General features: G+C 39.6%; 1 protein-coding gene and 1 non-coding gene across 11 annotated transcripts in view; both read left to right on the top strand.

Annotated features, from left to right (window-relative positions):
• PTPRM (protein tyrosine phosphatase receptor type M) overlaps positions 1-17255 on the top strand; it is an 837547-nt gene that overhangs the window by 429677 nt on the left and 390615 nt on the right. The window lies entirely within an intron of this gene.
• LOC116271565 lies at positions 388-600 on the top strand. Its single transcript, XR_004180181.1, has one exon. It is a non-coding gene; the product is annotated as a small nucleolar RNA U3 (small nucleolar RNA).

The raw sequence follows: 17255 nt of genomic DNA, 5'->3' as shown, positions 1-17255 counted from the left end.
CAGATTCCTGGATACATATAATCAACCAAGATAGAACCAGTGAGAAATAGAAAATCTATACAGACCAGTAATTAGCAATGAGATTGAATCAGTAATAAAAAGCCTCCCAACAAAGAAAAGCCCAGGATCAGATGGCTTTACTGCTGAATTCTACCAAATTTATAAATTAGAATTGAGACCGATTCTTCTACAATTATTCCAAAAATTTGAAGAGAGAATTCTTCCTAACTCATTGTAATAGGCAAGCATAGCCGTGATACCAAAACCAGACAAAGATTTAACAAATAAGACAACTACAGGCATCATCATGGTGAACATAAGTATAAAAATCCCCAGCAAAATATTAACATTAACATCATAAATCCAACAGCACATTAAAAAGTTACAAAGACGATACTTTCAGGGATGATTTCTATAGTTCATTACCAGAGAAGTTTCTCTGAATGGGTAGAGCACTGGAAACCATGAGGAGGCCCAGTGTTCTCTCCTGTGCGTGAAGCTGGCTCTTGGTGTTGCTTCACTGCAGCTGCCATGTGCCATAGATGATTGTTCTTGTCTTCCTCTGGGAGAGTAAGATGGAGAGCATGCAGTCTGAGTGCTTCCCATTTTATTGTTGTGGACTAAGAACAGTGTTTTTGTTGTACATGAGGGTGGTAGCTTTAGCATTTAGCAGGCAAATTGTTTTGAGAACATGTCAAGTGAGAGGTTTTTTCCTTTGTTCTTTGCTTGCTGAAGGAATCCTTGTGGGCCGGGCTGCTTGGTCTGTCACATGGCTCTCAAAAATGGTTTTTCTAATTCCAGTATTCCTTGGTTTTTCTGGGCTTCTGAAGGTTTTTACTATGTAGTGTTTTCAGAAAGTTCATTATTGCTTAGTCTACTGTGTTTAGTTCTCTTCAAGGTTTTGTAAAAGGGTTTGCTGGTGAAGAGACAAAAGCTTTTTTTTTCTTGGTAGGTAAAGCATGTTTGAAATTATCCATTTACTCTTTTTTTTCCTTTTTTTCTCTTTCTTTAAAAAAAAAAAAATACACCATGATCAAGTGAGATTTATCCCAGGGATACAAGGATGGTTCAACATACACAAATCAATGAATGTGATACACTACATCAATAGTGTAAAAGACAAAAGTCATATGATCATCTCTATAGGTGCAGAGAAAGCTTTTGATAAAATTTAATATCTCCTCATGATAAAGTCTCTCAACAAACCTGCACCTACCTCAAAATGATAAAGGCAATATATGACATACGGCTAACATACCGAACAGGGAATAATTTGAAGGTTTTCCTCTAAAATCCGGAACAAGACAAGGATGCCCGCTTTCACCACTTTCATTCAACATAGTAGTGGAAGTCATGGCCAGAGAAATCAAGCTAGAGAAAAAAATAAAATCTCCAAATTGGAAAGGAAGAAGTCAGATTGTTCTTGTTTGCAGATGACATGATCTTATATTTAGAAATACCTTAAAAACTATTAAAAAGCTATTAGAATGTGTAATCAATTTCAATAATGATGCAGGGTACAATATCAACATAACAAAAGTCAGTAGTATTTCTATACATAAACAGCAAACAATCTGAAAATGAAATCAAGAAAGCTATCACATTTATAGTAGTTACCAAAAAAATAAAATACCTAGAGATAAATTTAAATAAATGAAAGTTTTCTACAGCAAAACCTCTAAAACACTAATGAAGGAAATTGAAAACACCAAAAACTGAAAAGAGATTACATGTGTATGGATTAGAATTGTTAAACAATATTCTTAAAATACCTGTATTACCTTAAAGCAATCCATAGATTCATTGCAATCCCTAACAAAATACAAATGACATTGTTCACAGAAATACAAAAACAATCCTGATATTCATATGGAACCACAGAAAACCCTGAATAACCAAAGCAATCTTAGCAAAAAGAACAAGGCTAGAGGCATCACACTACCTGATTTGAAAATATACTGCAAAACTGTAGTAAGCAAAACAGCATGGTGCTGCATAAAAACAGACACATAGACCAATGGAACAGAAGAGAACCCTTTAGTAAATCTACATATTTATAGTCAACTCATTTTTGATAAAGGCTTCAAGAGCATGCAATAGGGAGATGACAGTCTCTTCAATAAATAGTGCTAAGAAAACTGGATCTCTGCATGCAGAATAATAAAACTAGACCCCTGTCACCAAATATAAAACTCAAATCAAAATGGTGTAAAGACTTAGAAATCTAAGACTGAAACTATAAAACGACTAAAAGAAAACACGTTTTGTAGGAGAATTCCTTTGGTACATCGTTGGTCTGGACAAATATTTTTTGTTAACGAAAACACAGGGAACCAAAGCAAAAATAGACAATTACAGATTTTTTTAAAAAGCTGCACAGCAAAGGAGACAATCAAGAAAGTGAAGAGACAACCTACAGAATTGGAGAAATTATTTGCAATCTATCCATTGGATAAGTAGGGATTAATAACTAGAATATATGAGGAACTCAACTCAACAATAACAAAAATCTGATTGAAAAATGAGCAAATGACCTAAGTGGACATTTCTTAAAAGCAGACATACAAATGGCCAACAGATGTATGAAAAAAATGCTGAACATTACCAATCATTAGAGAAGCACAGATCGAAACCACAATGAGGTAACTTTTCATCACAGTTAATGTGTCTATTATCCAAAGAAAAATATAGCAGATACTGGCAAGGATGCAGAGAAAGGAGAACTCTTATGCCAGTGTTGGTGGGAATGTAAATTAGTGTAGCCGTTATGGAAAGCAATATAGAGGTGCCTCAAAAACTAAAAATAGAGCTACTGTATAATCCAGCAATCCCAGTGCTGGGTATTTGGGTATGTTGCAAAAGAAAGGAAATCAGTGAAGGGAGATCTGCACTCTGATATTTATTGCAGTTCTATTTACAATAGTGAAGATACGGAGTCAACCCGGTGTCCATCAATGGATGAATGGATAAGTAAAATATAGTGTATATACATAAAAGAATATTATTCCACCATTAAAAAATGAAGTTTTGTCATTTGAAGCAACATGAATGAGCCTGGAGGACATTGTGTTAAATTAAGCAGGGCAGGCACAGAATCACAGATGCTACAGGTTCTATTCATATGTTGGAGCTAAAAAAGTTGATCTCGTGGAGTTAGAGAGTAGAATGGTGGTTACCAGAGGCTGGGAAGGGTAAGGGGTTGGAGGGATGAAAAGAGGTTGTTAATGGGTACAAAAATACAGTTAGCTTGAAGGAATAAGTTCTAGTATTCAATATCATAGTAGGATGACTATAGTTATCAATAATTTATTGTATATTTCAAAATAGCTGCAAGAGAAGATTTGGAATGTTCTCAGCACAAAGAAATGAGAAATGTTTGAGGCAATGGAAGCCCCAATTACCCTGATTTGATTGTTACACATTGTATACATGCATCAAAATATCACATGTGCTTCACAAATATGTGAAATTTGTATGTATCAATTTTTAAAACTTAAAACATGACACTATTAAAAGTACTGCCTTTATTCCCCATGAAGATGTTTGTGGACTAATAGGAAAGAAGCATTACATATTTTAAACATAGAAAGAATATATAGTGAAAAAAATTACAAATATGGCAGGCTCCCCAAGTACTTTTATACACCATTTTTAAAAAATGTTTTTCTGAGATAATCTTGCTGTGTTGCCCAGGCTGGAGTGCAGTGGCACAATCTCAACTCACTGCAACCTCCACCACCCGGGTTTAAGTGATTCTCATGCCTCAGCCTCCTGTGTAGCTGGGATTACAGGCATGTGCCACCACACTTGGCTAATTTTTGTATTTTTAATAGAGACAGGATTTTGCCATGCTGGTCAGGCTGAGCTCGGACTCCTGACCTCAAGTGATCTGCCTGCCTCGGCCTCCCAAACTGCTGGGATTACAGACGTGAGCCACTATGCCTGACCTGTACAACATTATTTATTGTGCATTTGGATAATTATTGTACACTTTATGAATTTTTATTATTTGTATTCATTCATTTTCCAACCTGCTTATTCCTGCTTAGTGTCACAGGTAGTCAGAGCCTATATTGGCAGTTCAGGACACAGGTGGGAATCAGCCCTGAACAGGATGCCCTTCCATTGCAGAGTGCACTTACATAGCCCCACACTCACTTACACTGGGACACTTCAGAGAATCCCATTAACCTGTCATGCACATCTTTGAGATGTGTTAGGAAACCAAAGTACCTGGAGAAAACCTTCACAGACATAGGGAGAATGTACGAACTCCACACGGACAGTGGCACTGGCTGGAAATTGACATATTTTTCTCATCAGTGTTATAACCGGATAACATGGAGTGAGACAATGTTATTTGAGAACCTGGTATATAACCAGTATTTACCATAAGAGTCAAGTCAATGATACAGATGATAGTATCAATATAGGCTAGGCTATTGGGATGAGTCCTTTGAGAAAGCAAACCTTGAGCTGGGCTTTCCAGAAAGAAGCTACAATCCCTCTCTGAGCAGAGGCAAGTGGGATGGGATGCTAGGCACAGAAGACAGTACTGATGGCAGTTTGCAGGAGGGACTTTCAATTGTTTAGGAGATAGTGTTAAGTTGGTGCAAAAGTAATTGTGGCTTTTGACAATGGCAAAAATTTTTTTGCAACCACTTTTGTACCAACCTAATATAATATGTTGATTCTAATTGAGCATTTGTTTTGAAAGAGTAGTAACAGAGAAGGTTCCAAGATAGACGGATGCTCAAATGTGGGAAAATTATTGTACTAGCGTTCTCCAGAGAAACAGAACCAATATGATATGTGTGTGCACACACACAAAGATTTATGATAAGGATTTGGCCCACATGTGCGGAGGCTGACAAGTCCCAAGATCTGCAGTTGGCCAAGTGGAGACCAGAAGAGCCTGTGCTGGTGTGGTTCCAGTTGTAAAGGCAGCAGGCTCAAGACCCAGGAAGAGCCAATATTTCAGTTCATGCCTGAAGGCCAGGAAAACAAAAAGAAAAAAAACAATGTCCCAGTTCAGAAGTGGTCAGGCAAGGGGAATTACCAGTCTTTTTGTTGTATTCAGCCTTCAACCTGTTGGACAAGGCCCACCTGCATTAGGGAAGGCAGTCTGCTTTGCTCAGGAACCTGACGCAGGTATGAAACACCCAGAAACACCCTCACCAGAAACGTTCTTCACCAGATGTCTAGGCTGCCTCTCACCTTGTCAACCTGACACATAAAATCAACCATCAGAATCATGGATGCCAGGAATTTACATTTAAATTGTAGATAGTTGAATATGATGCCTTATTTAGGCAAAAGTCCACAGTTAGATGAACTGTCAGCAGATACATTTATTAAAGTGACGTGTGTCTGATATTAATCATATCAATTTGTTTATTCCCCTCTTTTGATGTATAATCTTACTATGTGCCAATAAGTGAATATATAAAATAATATGTTTGGATTTCTACAGGTGTATTTGAATAACAGAGTTCTCACTTGGGGGCCCCAGCCTCGATTCATATTTTCATGCCAAGATAATTGTTGATGTTGTAGAGAGTTGCTTAGTTAAGCAAAGAGATGAGCACATCTAAAATCAAGCTGGCAATAGGACCCTTAGGAGTAAATATTTATGTTCATGGACATTGGTCTAAAGTGGCATCTTTAAACCTACCTTTTTTGTATTTGATAGAAACACAGAGTTACACCTTATGGTGACTGCCGCATCCGTTTCACACCATATATCATGAAGTCCCAAGAAAAGAGAAGAAAATCAGTTCTGAATGGCAGTGCAGGCTAAATATTCTTTCATAGGAAGTCAAGAAAGTAGCTTTTACAATTGCTAACATTTATGTGCTTTTCCAAAGACCTGTTCACATTCTTTCCAGCAGTGGCAGACACTTGAATAAACTACTCAATTTGGAACATAGCAAATGACTTCTTGGCCTGTGAAGAATGGTGGTGGCGATAAATGGGTGGAACACTGCAGGCACCTAGGAAAGAGAGCACCATTTCTAAAATGTTTAGTGAAAATAGCATTTTCAAGCAAACCGGAAATGTCTGATTGGAGGCAGAAGAGTGAGCAACTGCAGCTTTGAAAGGGCAGAGTAACATGCTCCATTCAGCATGTGCCTGAAATCGCGGGTCTGGCAGCTGCACTGCCTCTTGCTGTCTGACGGCATTGGCGAGAGGTCTGGAGCAAGTCTCTGCTGATCAGGGCTGGCACATTTCTTTCCTGTGTCCTCTGTTAGGGGATAGCGACAGACTTCTTGTAAACTCCAGGATGGAGCCTAGTTAGGCCTGTAAGTGCTGGTGTCTTTGCTGACAGAATTGCTGGGATAATTACTGCCACCTCCTCAGTTTTGTGTGTCACAGGCCATTGTCCAGTTACGGTTTTTCCAAAGTGAAATTTGGTGTATGTGAATGGGTGTGTGTGTACCTGGCTCGAAAGGTGGAGCTGCTGAGCGATTCGACTGCCACTTAGGCTAAAGGTTTTCTGGTGCTGGACGACTGGATGAAAGGTTGGTTTTTGTTTTTGTTTTTTGCCCCTCCACCAGCCAGAACACACTGACTTTTGTGACTTTATAGAGTTATTCTCAGATATGTATTCCAAAACTAGCAATAATTGTGAGGTGATTCCAAGAATCCAGGAGTCAACTCTGTGTGGCTCCCAAACCCATGTCCCCTTGTCTGCCTAATCTTTCTTAATAAAAAGCCAGTTGATCGTTTTTCTTTGCTGAGCTCTAGCAGCCAGTTGGCCTGGTGAGATTGAATAACGTCAGGTAGCCATGTCCAGCGTTTGGAAAGCCTGCAGGCAGAAGGGAGTAAGAATGGTCTTACTGAACACATAATATTCTAACAATGTTAAGACATAGATTTATGGCCTCTAGCACAACATTCACAGTCAGCACCTGCTGTGTGTCATAATTGATGTTTTCCTTTGGTTTCCTTGAATAGTTCTGCCTCAGCTAATGCCATTAAGTTTCAGAACGTAAAAAGAGTTATTGTTAAATGTGGAAAACTGCTCCTGATTATTTTGGCCATCAGTTGACCACGTGAGATGAGATCATAGAAAAATTGCAGGTAATCCATCCACTGACATTCACGCTCTATCTAGATTTATGAAGCCCTCCCCTAAGGCAGAAAATGCATCTGGAAAGACATTTAGGTGTCTGGATGCCGATAGATGCATATATGCATTGTTTCTCTGTTTTGTTATTTCACTTCTGTTTCTAAAAACCTTGATAACATTTAAAAGCAAATGTTCAGAAGGGAATGAAGGTCCCGCCAACAGGACAAGACATTTGGGTGGTAGAGCACGTAATTCCTTACCAGGTATGATTTGACCTGAACGCATGCTAACTCGTTAGTACCCAACCAGCACCCCCTATTGAGTAGGTTAGAAGTAAGCAAGATTTGACCTGAGCGCATGCTAACTCATTAGTACCCAACCAGCACCCACTACTGAGTTAGGTTAGAAGTAAGCAAGGCTTGGAACAAGGCAAAAGTCAGAACCATAGGCAGAAAAGACATAACGTCACATCCTTGGATACCTGGTATGAGAATGCAGAGTATTGGCAAGAAAGATCCATGAGTCTGGGAAAAAATGGAGACCCAGCTCTGTGTATTCTCCTGTGTCCGTGATTGTCACAGGGTGGTCTCCGGACCGGCAAACATCAGCACCCTGGGGAATGCAGACTCCTAGGCTCCAACTCAGATGTATTGAATCGGAAACTCTTGAGTGGCAGGACCCAGCGATCTTGTTTTAACAGTCTTGCTGGTGATTCTGATGCATTTTAAAGTTTGAGAACCAATAATGTATCATCCCCCAACAGAGGTGAAGTAAAGTGAATTTCACAGAACATCTCTCCATGATTGCAATTCTCAGGCTGAGATGAAGAACAAGAAATGCTGATATATCTCTGCCCACTGATTTGTGAACTCAGCAGACTAATGGGTTTTAGGAGTTCTTATTTTTTTTAATTCAAAATGTTTTGTTTTGATTAAAAACTGAAATATCAAAGAACTCTCTAAAAATTCTCTATTAGGACCAAAAAGAAAATGAAATATACAAAACAGTCTGGCTTGTGCTTTTGTGCTATTACCCAGGGTGTTTCTCATTTTGCCATGGCTGAGAAAAAAGGTTGGTGATATGGTTTGGCAGTGTCCCCACCCAAGTCTCACCTTGACTTGTAATAATCCCCACGTGAAGAGTGGGGCTGGGTGGAGATAGTTGAATCATGGTGGTGGTTTCCCCTACACTGTTCTTCTGGTAGTGAATAAGTCTCATGAAATCTGATGATTTTATAAATGGAGGCTCCCCTGCACAAGCTCCCTCTTGCCTACAGCCGTGTAAGACAAGAAATGCCTTTGCTTCTCCTTTGCCTTCCGCCATGATTGTGAGGCCTCCCCAGCCATGTGGAACTGTCAGTGCATTAAACCTCTTTCCTTTATAAATTACCCAATCTTGGGTATGCGTTTATTAGCAGCGTGAGAACAGACTAATACAGTTGGCAAATTTGGGCATCCCATTTCCAGTATAGACAATAGAATTATTCTCCAGATTTAGAAAGAGAGATGAAGGTGCCTCAGCCAAGGCATCTGGTGTCTACACTTGCAGAAGGTGGTCTGAGCACCATATCACATCTGCTGAATAAAGTACGGATCAGTTCCGGTCCTCATGTTATCTTGAAGATTACTAGGCGAAAATAAAGTCATAGCTGTGGCTTAAAGCCCTAAACTAAATTCTGGGAGTTAATTACATTATGGACATGAACGCTTTTAAGATATTGTATATTTCTTTGCATCTGTATAATTGCATCATTAGTTCAACAGCTTCATTTAATGCACATTTGAGGGCCTATTACATACAAGCTGGCGTTCCTTAACTATGCTCTCCTAGTGTTGCCTCTTGGCCTTCTGTCTGTGACCATTCTATTTAAAGAAACTTAGTTAAGAAGGAAGATAAATATTTGTTTTCCTTTTCTTGGCCATAGAAACACCAAGTTCAGTCACTAATTTCAATGGGAGCTGAGTGCATTCTTCCAGCCCTCAAAATCATTTAGTTTAACTTTTCTGATGGCCCAGTGTTGACTATGTGGAAATTCCATGTCTCTTAAAAGAAATGGAAATGCTTCCTTTATGGACTGACCTATTCAGGAATTTCATAGGGCCAAAGAGAACATGACAGAGGGGGAGTCTCAGCTGTGCACTGAATTTCTCAACTCCAAGTCACTTTCTCTGATTGAGAGTGAACTGAAAATTGTTTTGAAAACCAAATTGAAAGCAACCACTTTCTTACAGTAGGGGTTGAGAGGGGCATGTTGGGTAAGTCCCTTATGAAAGGGATCCATAGAATCACTGTAATTTTGCAATTCGTGAATCTAGCCTATGTTTTTATGTAAATTGAGTGTGTGCGCCATGTGAGTAATGTCTGCCTTATAGGGAATTGCGTAGAAAAATTGTTCAGGCAATTCAAATGGATGACATTTGGCATGAGTTCTCATATTTTGACTGGCTGTTTGCCTGCCTATCTAGTGAACTTTAAAAAAAAAAAAAGAAAGAAAGAAAGTGTTCTGACAGGCTTGGAACTGAGTTTGCAAAGATAGGATGGGGCCAAGTTAGTATTGCTTGCGGTCACCAGTAATTCAGTTCAGAAGATGACTGACCTCTGGCATGAGGGATGAAAGACATAATGAGGGAGAGCCGATGGCATCAGGAAAGGGAGCAATGTTTCAACAGCCATTAGGCTGGTGCAAAAGTAACTGGTAATCCAAAAACCACAATTACTTTTGCACCAACCTAGTAATTGCCATACATCGCACGAAGCCAGAAAGAGAGCTTATGGGGGACCCTGTGGCTGGTGCCACAAGTTGGAATAAACACAGAGAATCAGATCAAGACAATCGCCGTTTACCCTACTTTTGCAGAAAATTTGATTTCTTTTTTTTATTTACTTAAGGATTGAATTTGTTGCTAACTCTTTTCCCTCAAATGGTTCCCCCTCACCCATGCATTTCAGTGAAGAATATGTTTTCAGTGCATATAAGTGATGACAAAATTTGCATTTCTGTAGACTCCAGCTGTCTGGTTATGTAAATGATGAGCATACACTGTATTGTATTTTCCAAAAGCATGTGTGCAGCTTGTATAGCTAAGTGTTAAATTTATTTCAGAATTTATTTAAAGAATGGTCCTTTGGGCATGGCTGGTGAATGGTTACATGGAAAAATATACTCAAAGGCAGGGCAACAAAACTGTAGAAAACGCCTGTCTCAATTAAAGAATGTCCTTTGATATTCAAGTCAACTGTGTTACAAACAAATCAAAAAAATTCATAAACCATCTGAAGTAGAACCATCTGATTTTTATACGTATATAACTAAAATATCTTCACATATTGCCTCTTGCTGTCATTTTCCTATTAAAAAACAAACAAGCTCTCTTCAAAGTCACATCTCTGGGAAGTTTTTATTTTCTAGTCCTAGCTTTCTAATGCAGAAATATTGCCTCACTTTGATACACACCTTTATCTTTTTCAAACTACTTTTATATAAGTAATCCCAACTAATTCCCAGATCAGTGGTTGAGGTTGACATATGCCCATTTTACAGATGGGTAAACTGCGGTTCAGAAAATTGAAAACTCCTTACATTGTACAGCGGGTGAATAGCAGGGCCTGGATTCATACCCAAGACACTTGGCCCTACCTCCAACATTATTTTTCTTTGTGCAGTGGTGCCTTTTTTTTTTTTTTTTTTTTTTTTTAAATCATCTCAAGAGTGACCTCCCCTGTTCCAGGAGCCTAATGCCCCTCAGGGCTGCTCACTCTCTTCACCTCCTCTGATTACAGTTCTCAAAAGTCATTTTATTACTATTCTTACACAGCGGACACTCATTTTATACTTAAGTATTGCCTCAATCTGTCTTTTGTATTTTAAACCTTTTCATTTCTAATTGTGGAATAAGCAGTCTTTTTTCCTGATTAAAAATAACTTTAAGAACTATATTAGAGCTGGGGGCATCCTCAGAACATCCCCTGAATCACAGTGGATCTCTGGAGCTCCACGTGGTAAGCGGGAACCTAATTTATTTGGCGTTACGGTGACTTAGCAGAGCAAGAGGTGAAAGAAGGATTCGTGGGTTGCCTGATGCTGTTGGAGCCCTTGTGAGGGTTTGTCGGAGCAAATGAACTTGAGACCTTCCAACTCGCCGCTGTTAAACCCACTGCCTGCCAGCAGGTTGATCTGTGTCGTGGTTAGTAATTAAGATAAATCTATTTTTGCATAGCTAATAGCTACTGCTCTGTGATTACTAGCTCGTATCTCCTGTCCCAAGTAAACATTTATAAATACTTTGAAGACATCTCAGTGAAATTTAAATTTCCTTATAAAACTTCATTTTAAGAATAATGGGCATGTATGCTATGCAGGAAAAACTCATAGCCATGATTGGTGTTTCCGTGAGTGAGAGCCACATGAGTTACAGTGGCCCTGTTCACATAATAAATGTTTAGCAGGAAGCATTTGCATATTACATTATGAGGCTTCCTTTCTGGCCTTCCTGTGTAATTTATCACAAACTTCATGAGAAAATACTTGCACCGAAAGCATCCTTGCACAAAACAGCACAGGTAAAGGAGGCTTCCTCTTCCTGCTTCTCCCATCTTTTGGCTTTTCCCAGGAGTGGAATTGGCATATTTCTTGCCCTGTTTCCAGGAAACCATGGGTAGAACTGGGAGGATCTTACATTCCCAAAACCATGGCAACCCAGATAGAGTCAGGATTTTAGAACTGCCGTGGTGTGCTGGGTCCCTGACACTGAAGCACCAGGTGTCCCAAGTCACACCAAACAGTGCCACGGTTCTTTATCTTCTCTGGTGTCATCCAGAACACTCGTGTGGGTTTGCAAAAGATGCATAGGCAAAGTGGCCACTTTTTGCATCTCAGTGTGGATTTTAATGTGGATTTTCTCCAACAAGTCATTTGACTCCTTTCGAGATTCTCTGGAGTCTTATTTTAGGAAATTTACCTCAGTTAGATAACAAATAAATATTATTTTGTTCTCAAAGTTCCACAGAGTTTAATTTCCATTTCACTTCTCTGTAGGATACCTGTCAACTCTGTCCAAAAGGAAAACCTAGATCTGAGCTCCTCCCTCCCAGTGTTAAACAGCATCACTCCCCCTAGTCGATTATCCTTTGCATAGTTTATCTAAACCAACCTCTCACTTGCTGATTCTGAATCTCAGGGGGAGGACCTAGGAATTTGCAGCTTCACAAGTGCCAGTGATTTTTATGACCAGACAAGTTGGGTAATGGACCTGTTTCTTGAACAAATATTTGTTACATAAATACCACCTTTAGTTTTCCCTACTAACATACGCTTCTCAAAGCACCTGGTACCTGCATTCTATCTCTAATATTGGAACCTTATTATTATTATTGTTTTCCTTTTTGCAAGCAGTTAAGAGAATCACGTGGATCAGATTGTCCCTTCCAAAAATCCAGAAAGCAATCCAGAGAAGCCTCACTTAACTTGCTAAAGCCCTTTACAAATTGCAAAGTGTTGCGAGTTATTTTTATGATTAGGGAACATTCTGGAATCAGTCACAGTAAATAGTTGATCTCTTTTTCAAATGAAATTAAAGCACAGCAAAATCAAGCGACTTGTCTAACAGTGCCCAGCAAGCCCTCAGGTTGTAACAGATCTAAAAGAAAATGTTTGACCACTGTTCATCCCAATCTAACAAGCAGAAAGATACTGGAATTGATCAAATGTCTGCGACACCATGGTTGAGATCCACTGTTGTAAAGCGTGGAGATAGCTAACATGATGAATCAGTGGTGAGGGCCTCCAGGTTAGAGAGTCAGTTCTAAATCCCCTCTTGACCACCGAGGGTCTCATTCCAAATATGGGAATAACATTGGATGGAAAAATATGTTAAATGATTTCATACATTGCAATTGTTTCTGGTGGTAGATTCTTATCTAATACTTAAAAGATGTTAGGAGAGGAATCGATCTTTTTAATTCATTTGAATTCCCCTTAGTAACTGCCTTCCTGCCTGGGCTGGAAGGTACCTTCCCGCTTGTGTTGCTGTCTTTATTTTTAAAGTGACAGCACATCTTTGCCTATTTTTTCGGGTACATTGAAGACCTGGGAAATATTTCAATGGAAATTATTCCTGAAATCCCTATGAAGTATTTGCACTTTGGCTGTTGTGTGAAGAATGGAATAGCGACCGAAGTGGCATTGGGTTGGAGTTAGTGCCTGTGTAATCACATGCTAATGTAGCTGCCCTGCTACCAGCCCCATATCATATCCTCCTCCTACCACTTACCCTAAAATTGCAGAGGATCAGCTGTGTACAGTAGGAGGTCGGCAGTTCAGTTCTGCACAATGCAGAATAAATCACTGAGAAATCAATAAACAGCAGCTGACAAGACTAACTATAGGAAAATTAAAGGCTGATGAAGAAGGTCGGGGAAAAGTTTGATCTTTCAGCTTAAAAATCTTAACAGAAAAATCCACTTTTTTGTTTTATATTTTAAAATAAAAGGTCTTTACTTATTGTTTTTATGAATAGATAATTAAAGAATGAAAAGAAAAAAGTGTTCCCCATCCTAGCTCTTGAATGCCTTAGTTCAAAACTTAAATAACTAGTGATGTTATTTATTTGTACTTTGGGTGATGTAGAGTTTAATAATGTGGTTGGTTGACAGAGAAAAAATAATGAATTGTTCTCTGACTTCCTGTAGCTTTGGATGTGAATGTTATTTTTCCTTTTGGCTAAAATTTTTGGAGGCTTGCTTGAAGAAAAGTGTTGTTGCTGGAAGCCCTGACTCCTTCGTGCTTAACTCCATGGAAACACGCATGTGCTTAGAGATCCACACTGACCTCACTCCCTCCAGACGCCATCATTTTGGTGCAGACATTATTCAGCAGACACTAGGAATATGAAAAGATACAAGAGCTGAGTCTTGACCACTCAGAGTTCAGAGCCTAGAGAGAGAAATCCTTTGTAAATATTACGTGCTTAATAACACTGTAAGGAGGCTTAAAATCTGGTGGCTGAAGGTCCTGTCTTGCAGACAGTTTTATGCTCAAGCCCCTCAGAGGAGATGCTGTAGCTATCGGTGACCACAAGAGAAGGCATCACAGAAGGTTGGAAACTTAGGCTGAGTTTTGAAGGGCAGGCAATTCTTAAATAAGCGGGGAGGAGAGAGCAAGGACATTTCAAACCAAGGAGCTTCTCCAATATAGCTTGATCTCGTGTGCTGGGTGAGAATTAACAGTGCTGCATGTAAGGTGTGCAGTACGATGCCTGGCTTGTGAGGTGCTCAGTTGATATTAGTTGTCATTCTGAAGGCTGTGGCTAAAAGATGAAGCTTCTGGAGACAGTGAATAAGGCAGTTACCCCTTCTTGGCTTCCATAACTTTGTTTTTTTTTTTTTTTAATCCTGGAAGCCTGAAAGAGCCTATTACCTACTTAACTTAGAGTCTTGATTTTTCTAGCAACTAGCTAAGAAACTAAATAAATCACTTTTTGGCCGAGCGTGGTGGCCCACGCCTGTAATCCCAGCACTTTGGGAGGCCAAGGCGGGCAGATCACGAGGTCAGGGGTTTAAGATCAGCCTGACCAATGTGGTGGAACCCCGTCTCTACTAAAAATACAAAAATTAGCCAGGATGGTGGCGCACACCTGTAGTCCCAGCTACTTGGGAGGCTGAGGCAGGAGAATCGCTTGAATCCAGGAGGTGGTGGTTGCAGTGAGCCAAGATGGCCCCACTGCACTCCAGCCTGGGCGACAGAGCAAGACTTCATCTCAAAAAAAATGAATAAATAAAAAATTAAAAAATCACTTTTTGCTTTACACCTCACTTTTCTTCCATGTAAAATATGTCAGTTGGACTAAATGATATCTAGTGTACCTTCCATTTGAAAATAGAGTAAATTTTCTTTGCTATAATGAATGAGAGAAACTAGAACTCGAGACAGTAAACTATTTCCCTCTTTTTTTCCTGAGTTTTTTTTTTTTAATTTGAACTGTAATACCTACTTGAACGTACACTTACTTTACATTCCTAATAATAGTAAGACGCAAAATTATTTGGGAATTAAAGTGTAAGAACAGATGTTTAGGTTAAAATCAGATGGGTATTTCTTATATGTAAGTATCTGTTCCATCCTGAAATAAACAAAGTAGAAAACCTTAGAATATCTATTTTCAGAAGTATTTTATAGTATTTGTGGTTTCTGTAATGGGATGTTATACAGAGACTGAGCACATCCTAGATAGGTTAATTTTTAGGGTTGCTTTGTGATTTATAGCTCCTTGTTGTCTTCCTTTTTCCTAGCATCATTACCAAATTAATTTTCCTGAAATCTCTTTGGTCAAGGCATTTCCCTTTTCAAAAGCCTTCGGTGACTTTTTGTCTCCCAGGATAAGTACAAAGGTACTCATCTTCTTTGTCCAGGTTTGCCCTCTTTTCAGCGTTATCTCATGCTGTTTCCCTTCATGACATTTCTGTACCCGTCAGTACGGTTGATGGCCAGACCTCAGAAATGTCCTGTTCCCCAAACCTTGGGGTTTTCTTGTCATGGTCTCATAGCCTGCCCAAGCCTTGTCCGTGCTGAAAGACCCAGCTCAAGAAAGAGGATTCACCATGTTGAAAACAGCAAGAATTGAGAAGCAAATGTTAAAATGTTCATACTGTGACTGCCCAGGCTGGGTGGCAGCACAGGAATGGGGGCAGGTGGTTAAGGAGGGTGGAAGAGCCCATGGACTTGGTGAGACAGAAGGAGAGACAGCCTTGCACATGGAAGACTGAGGTCAGGGAGGGTAAGATCTGAATTTAAGGAGGTGGCATACTTTGAGGCTGAAGGTGTCTTTGAAAACCAAAGGTCAGAAGAAGAGACAGGGAAAGGATGTAGAATTCTTTGAGCCAGATTCACCTTCAAAGTGGCTTATAGAGATACAAAGATTATAGACTGTAGGAAAGGAAAGAGAGGAGAAGGAGGTGAGCTTCGGGGTGGATTCATTGGGAATATGTTTGGATGTCATGAAGATAATTTGACAACAGAATCTCCTTGAATGTGGTGTAAAAACAAAAATAAAGCAAAACATGTAAGAGGCATTGATGAACCCAACCCAAGATCCAGGATATTTAGGATGAGGAAAGGACTTTGATTTCAGAAAATCTAGATTAGAATAAATGGAGTGTCTGTTCCCAACAGAACAGGCTTTTCCCAAAAGAGGGACTGTTAGGGCCTGAAGATCAGTAAAGGATTTGATTTGGGTTGAAATTATAGAAGGACAGATAAAAGAGAGTAGATAAAGTATGCTCAGGTTGGAGGATAGATTGGAGACAGATGTTGGCAGTGGAAAACCGCAGCTGAAATATCAATGTCCCAAATCTCTGAAACAGGACCTGATTGCTGGGAGGGTGCGGACAAGCAGGGACTCTCTCCTGGAGAGGGAGGACTGATGGGCACACTTTCTGATGATCATTCTTCACAGCCATCCATCTCTAGCCCTCTATGCCAGTCACAACGTCTTCATGGTTTCACTACATTCTGCTGTTTCTTTTAACCCATATTTAGGCTCATTTAAATACTTGATCATTTTTAGTTCTGATACTTATTCATTGTTCTGAGTCACTCTTTGCCCAAAGCAAACTGTTGTAGCCTGGAGGGGACTTTTCCAGAAATATGAAACTTGTTACAATGATTCTCTGCTCTGGTCTTTCCAGCCTAGTTTTCCAATGCAAACGCAGACTTTAGAGTTTCACCCTTTACAGCTATTAGGAAATAATTGCCAAGAAAATTATCACAGGTGACGTACAGAATTCATGGTGGCTAATCAGTTCAACTGGAATATCAAGAATGAAGCTCAAGGTGTCATGTTTATAACACAGCTAAGGATAATTTGAAGTTAACTGTGCCTTTTAAAAGGGATCCCTCCTTCGCCTTTAAAAGGAAAAATATGCATTTATTAGTACTTACCTTAAAATCATTTCTAGTAACATGACCAAATTATAGGCATAGAAATAGGTATAAGATGAAATATTTGGCCGGGCGCAGTGGCTCAAGCCTGTAATCCCAGCACTTTGGGAGGCCGAGACGGGCGAATCACGAGGTCAGGAGATCGAGACCATCCTGGCTAACCTGGTGAAACCCCGTCTCTACTAAAAATACAAAAAACTAGTCGGGCGTGGTGGCGGCGCCTGTAGTCCCAGCTACTCGGGAGGCTGA

Source organism: Papio anubis, chromosome 19 (assembly GCF_008728515.1).
Source record: "Papio anubis isolate 15944 chromosome 19, Panubis1.0, whole genome shotgun sequence".
NCBI lineage: Eukaryota > Metazoa > Chordata > Mammalia > Primates > Cercopithecidae > Papio > Papio anubis.
Note: the sequence above shows the minus strand (reverse complement) of the source record. Positions and strands in the feature narration are given on the sequence as shown.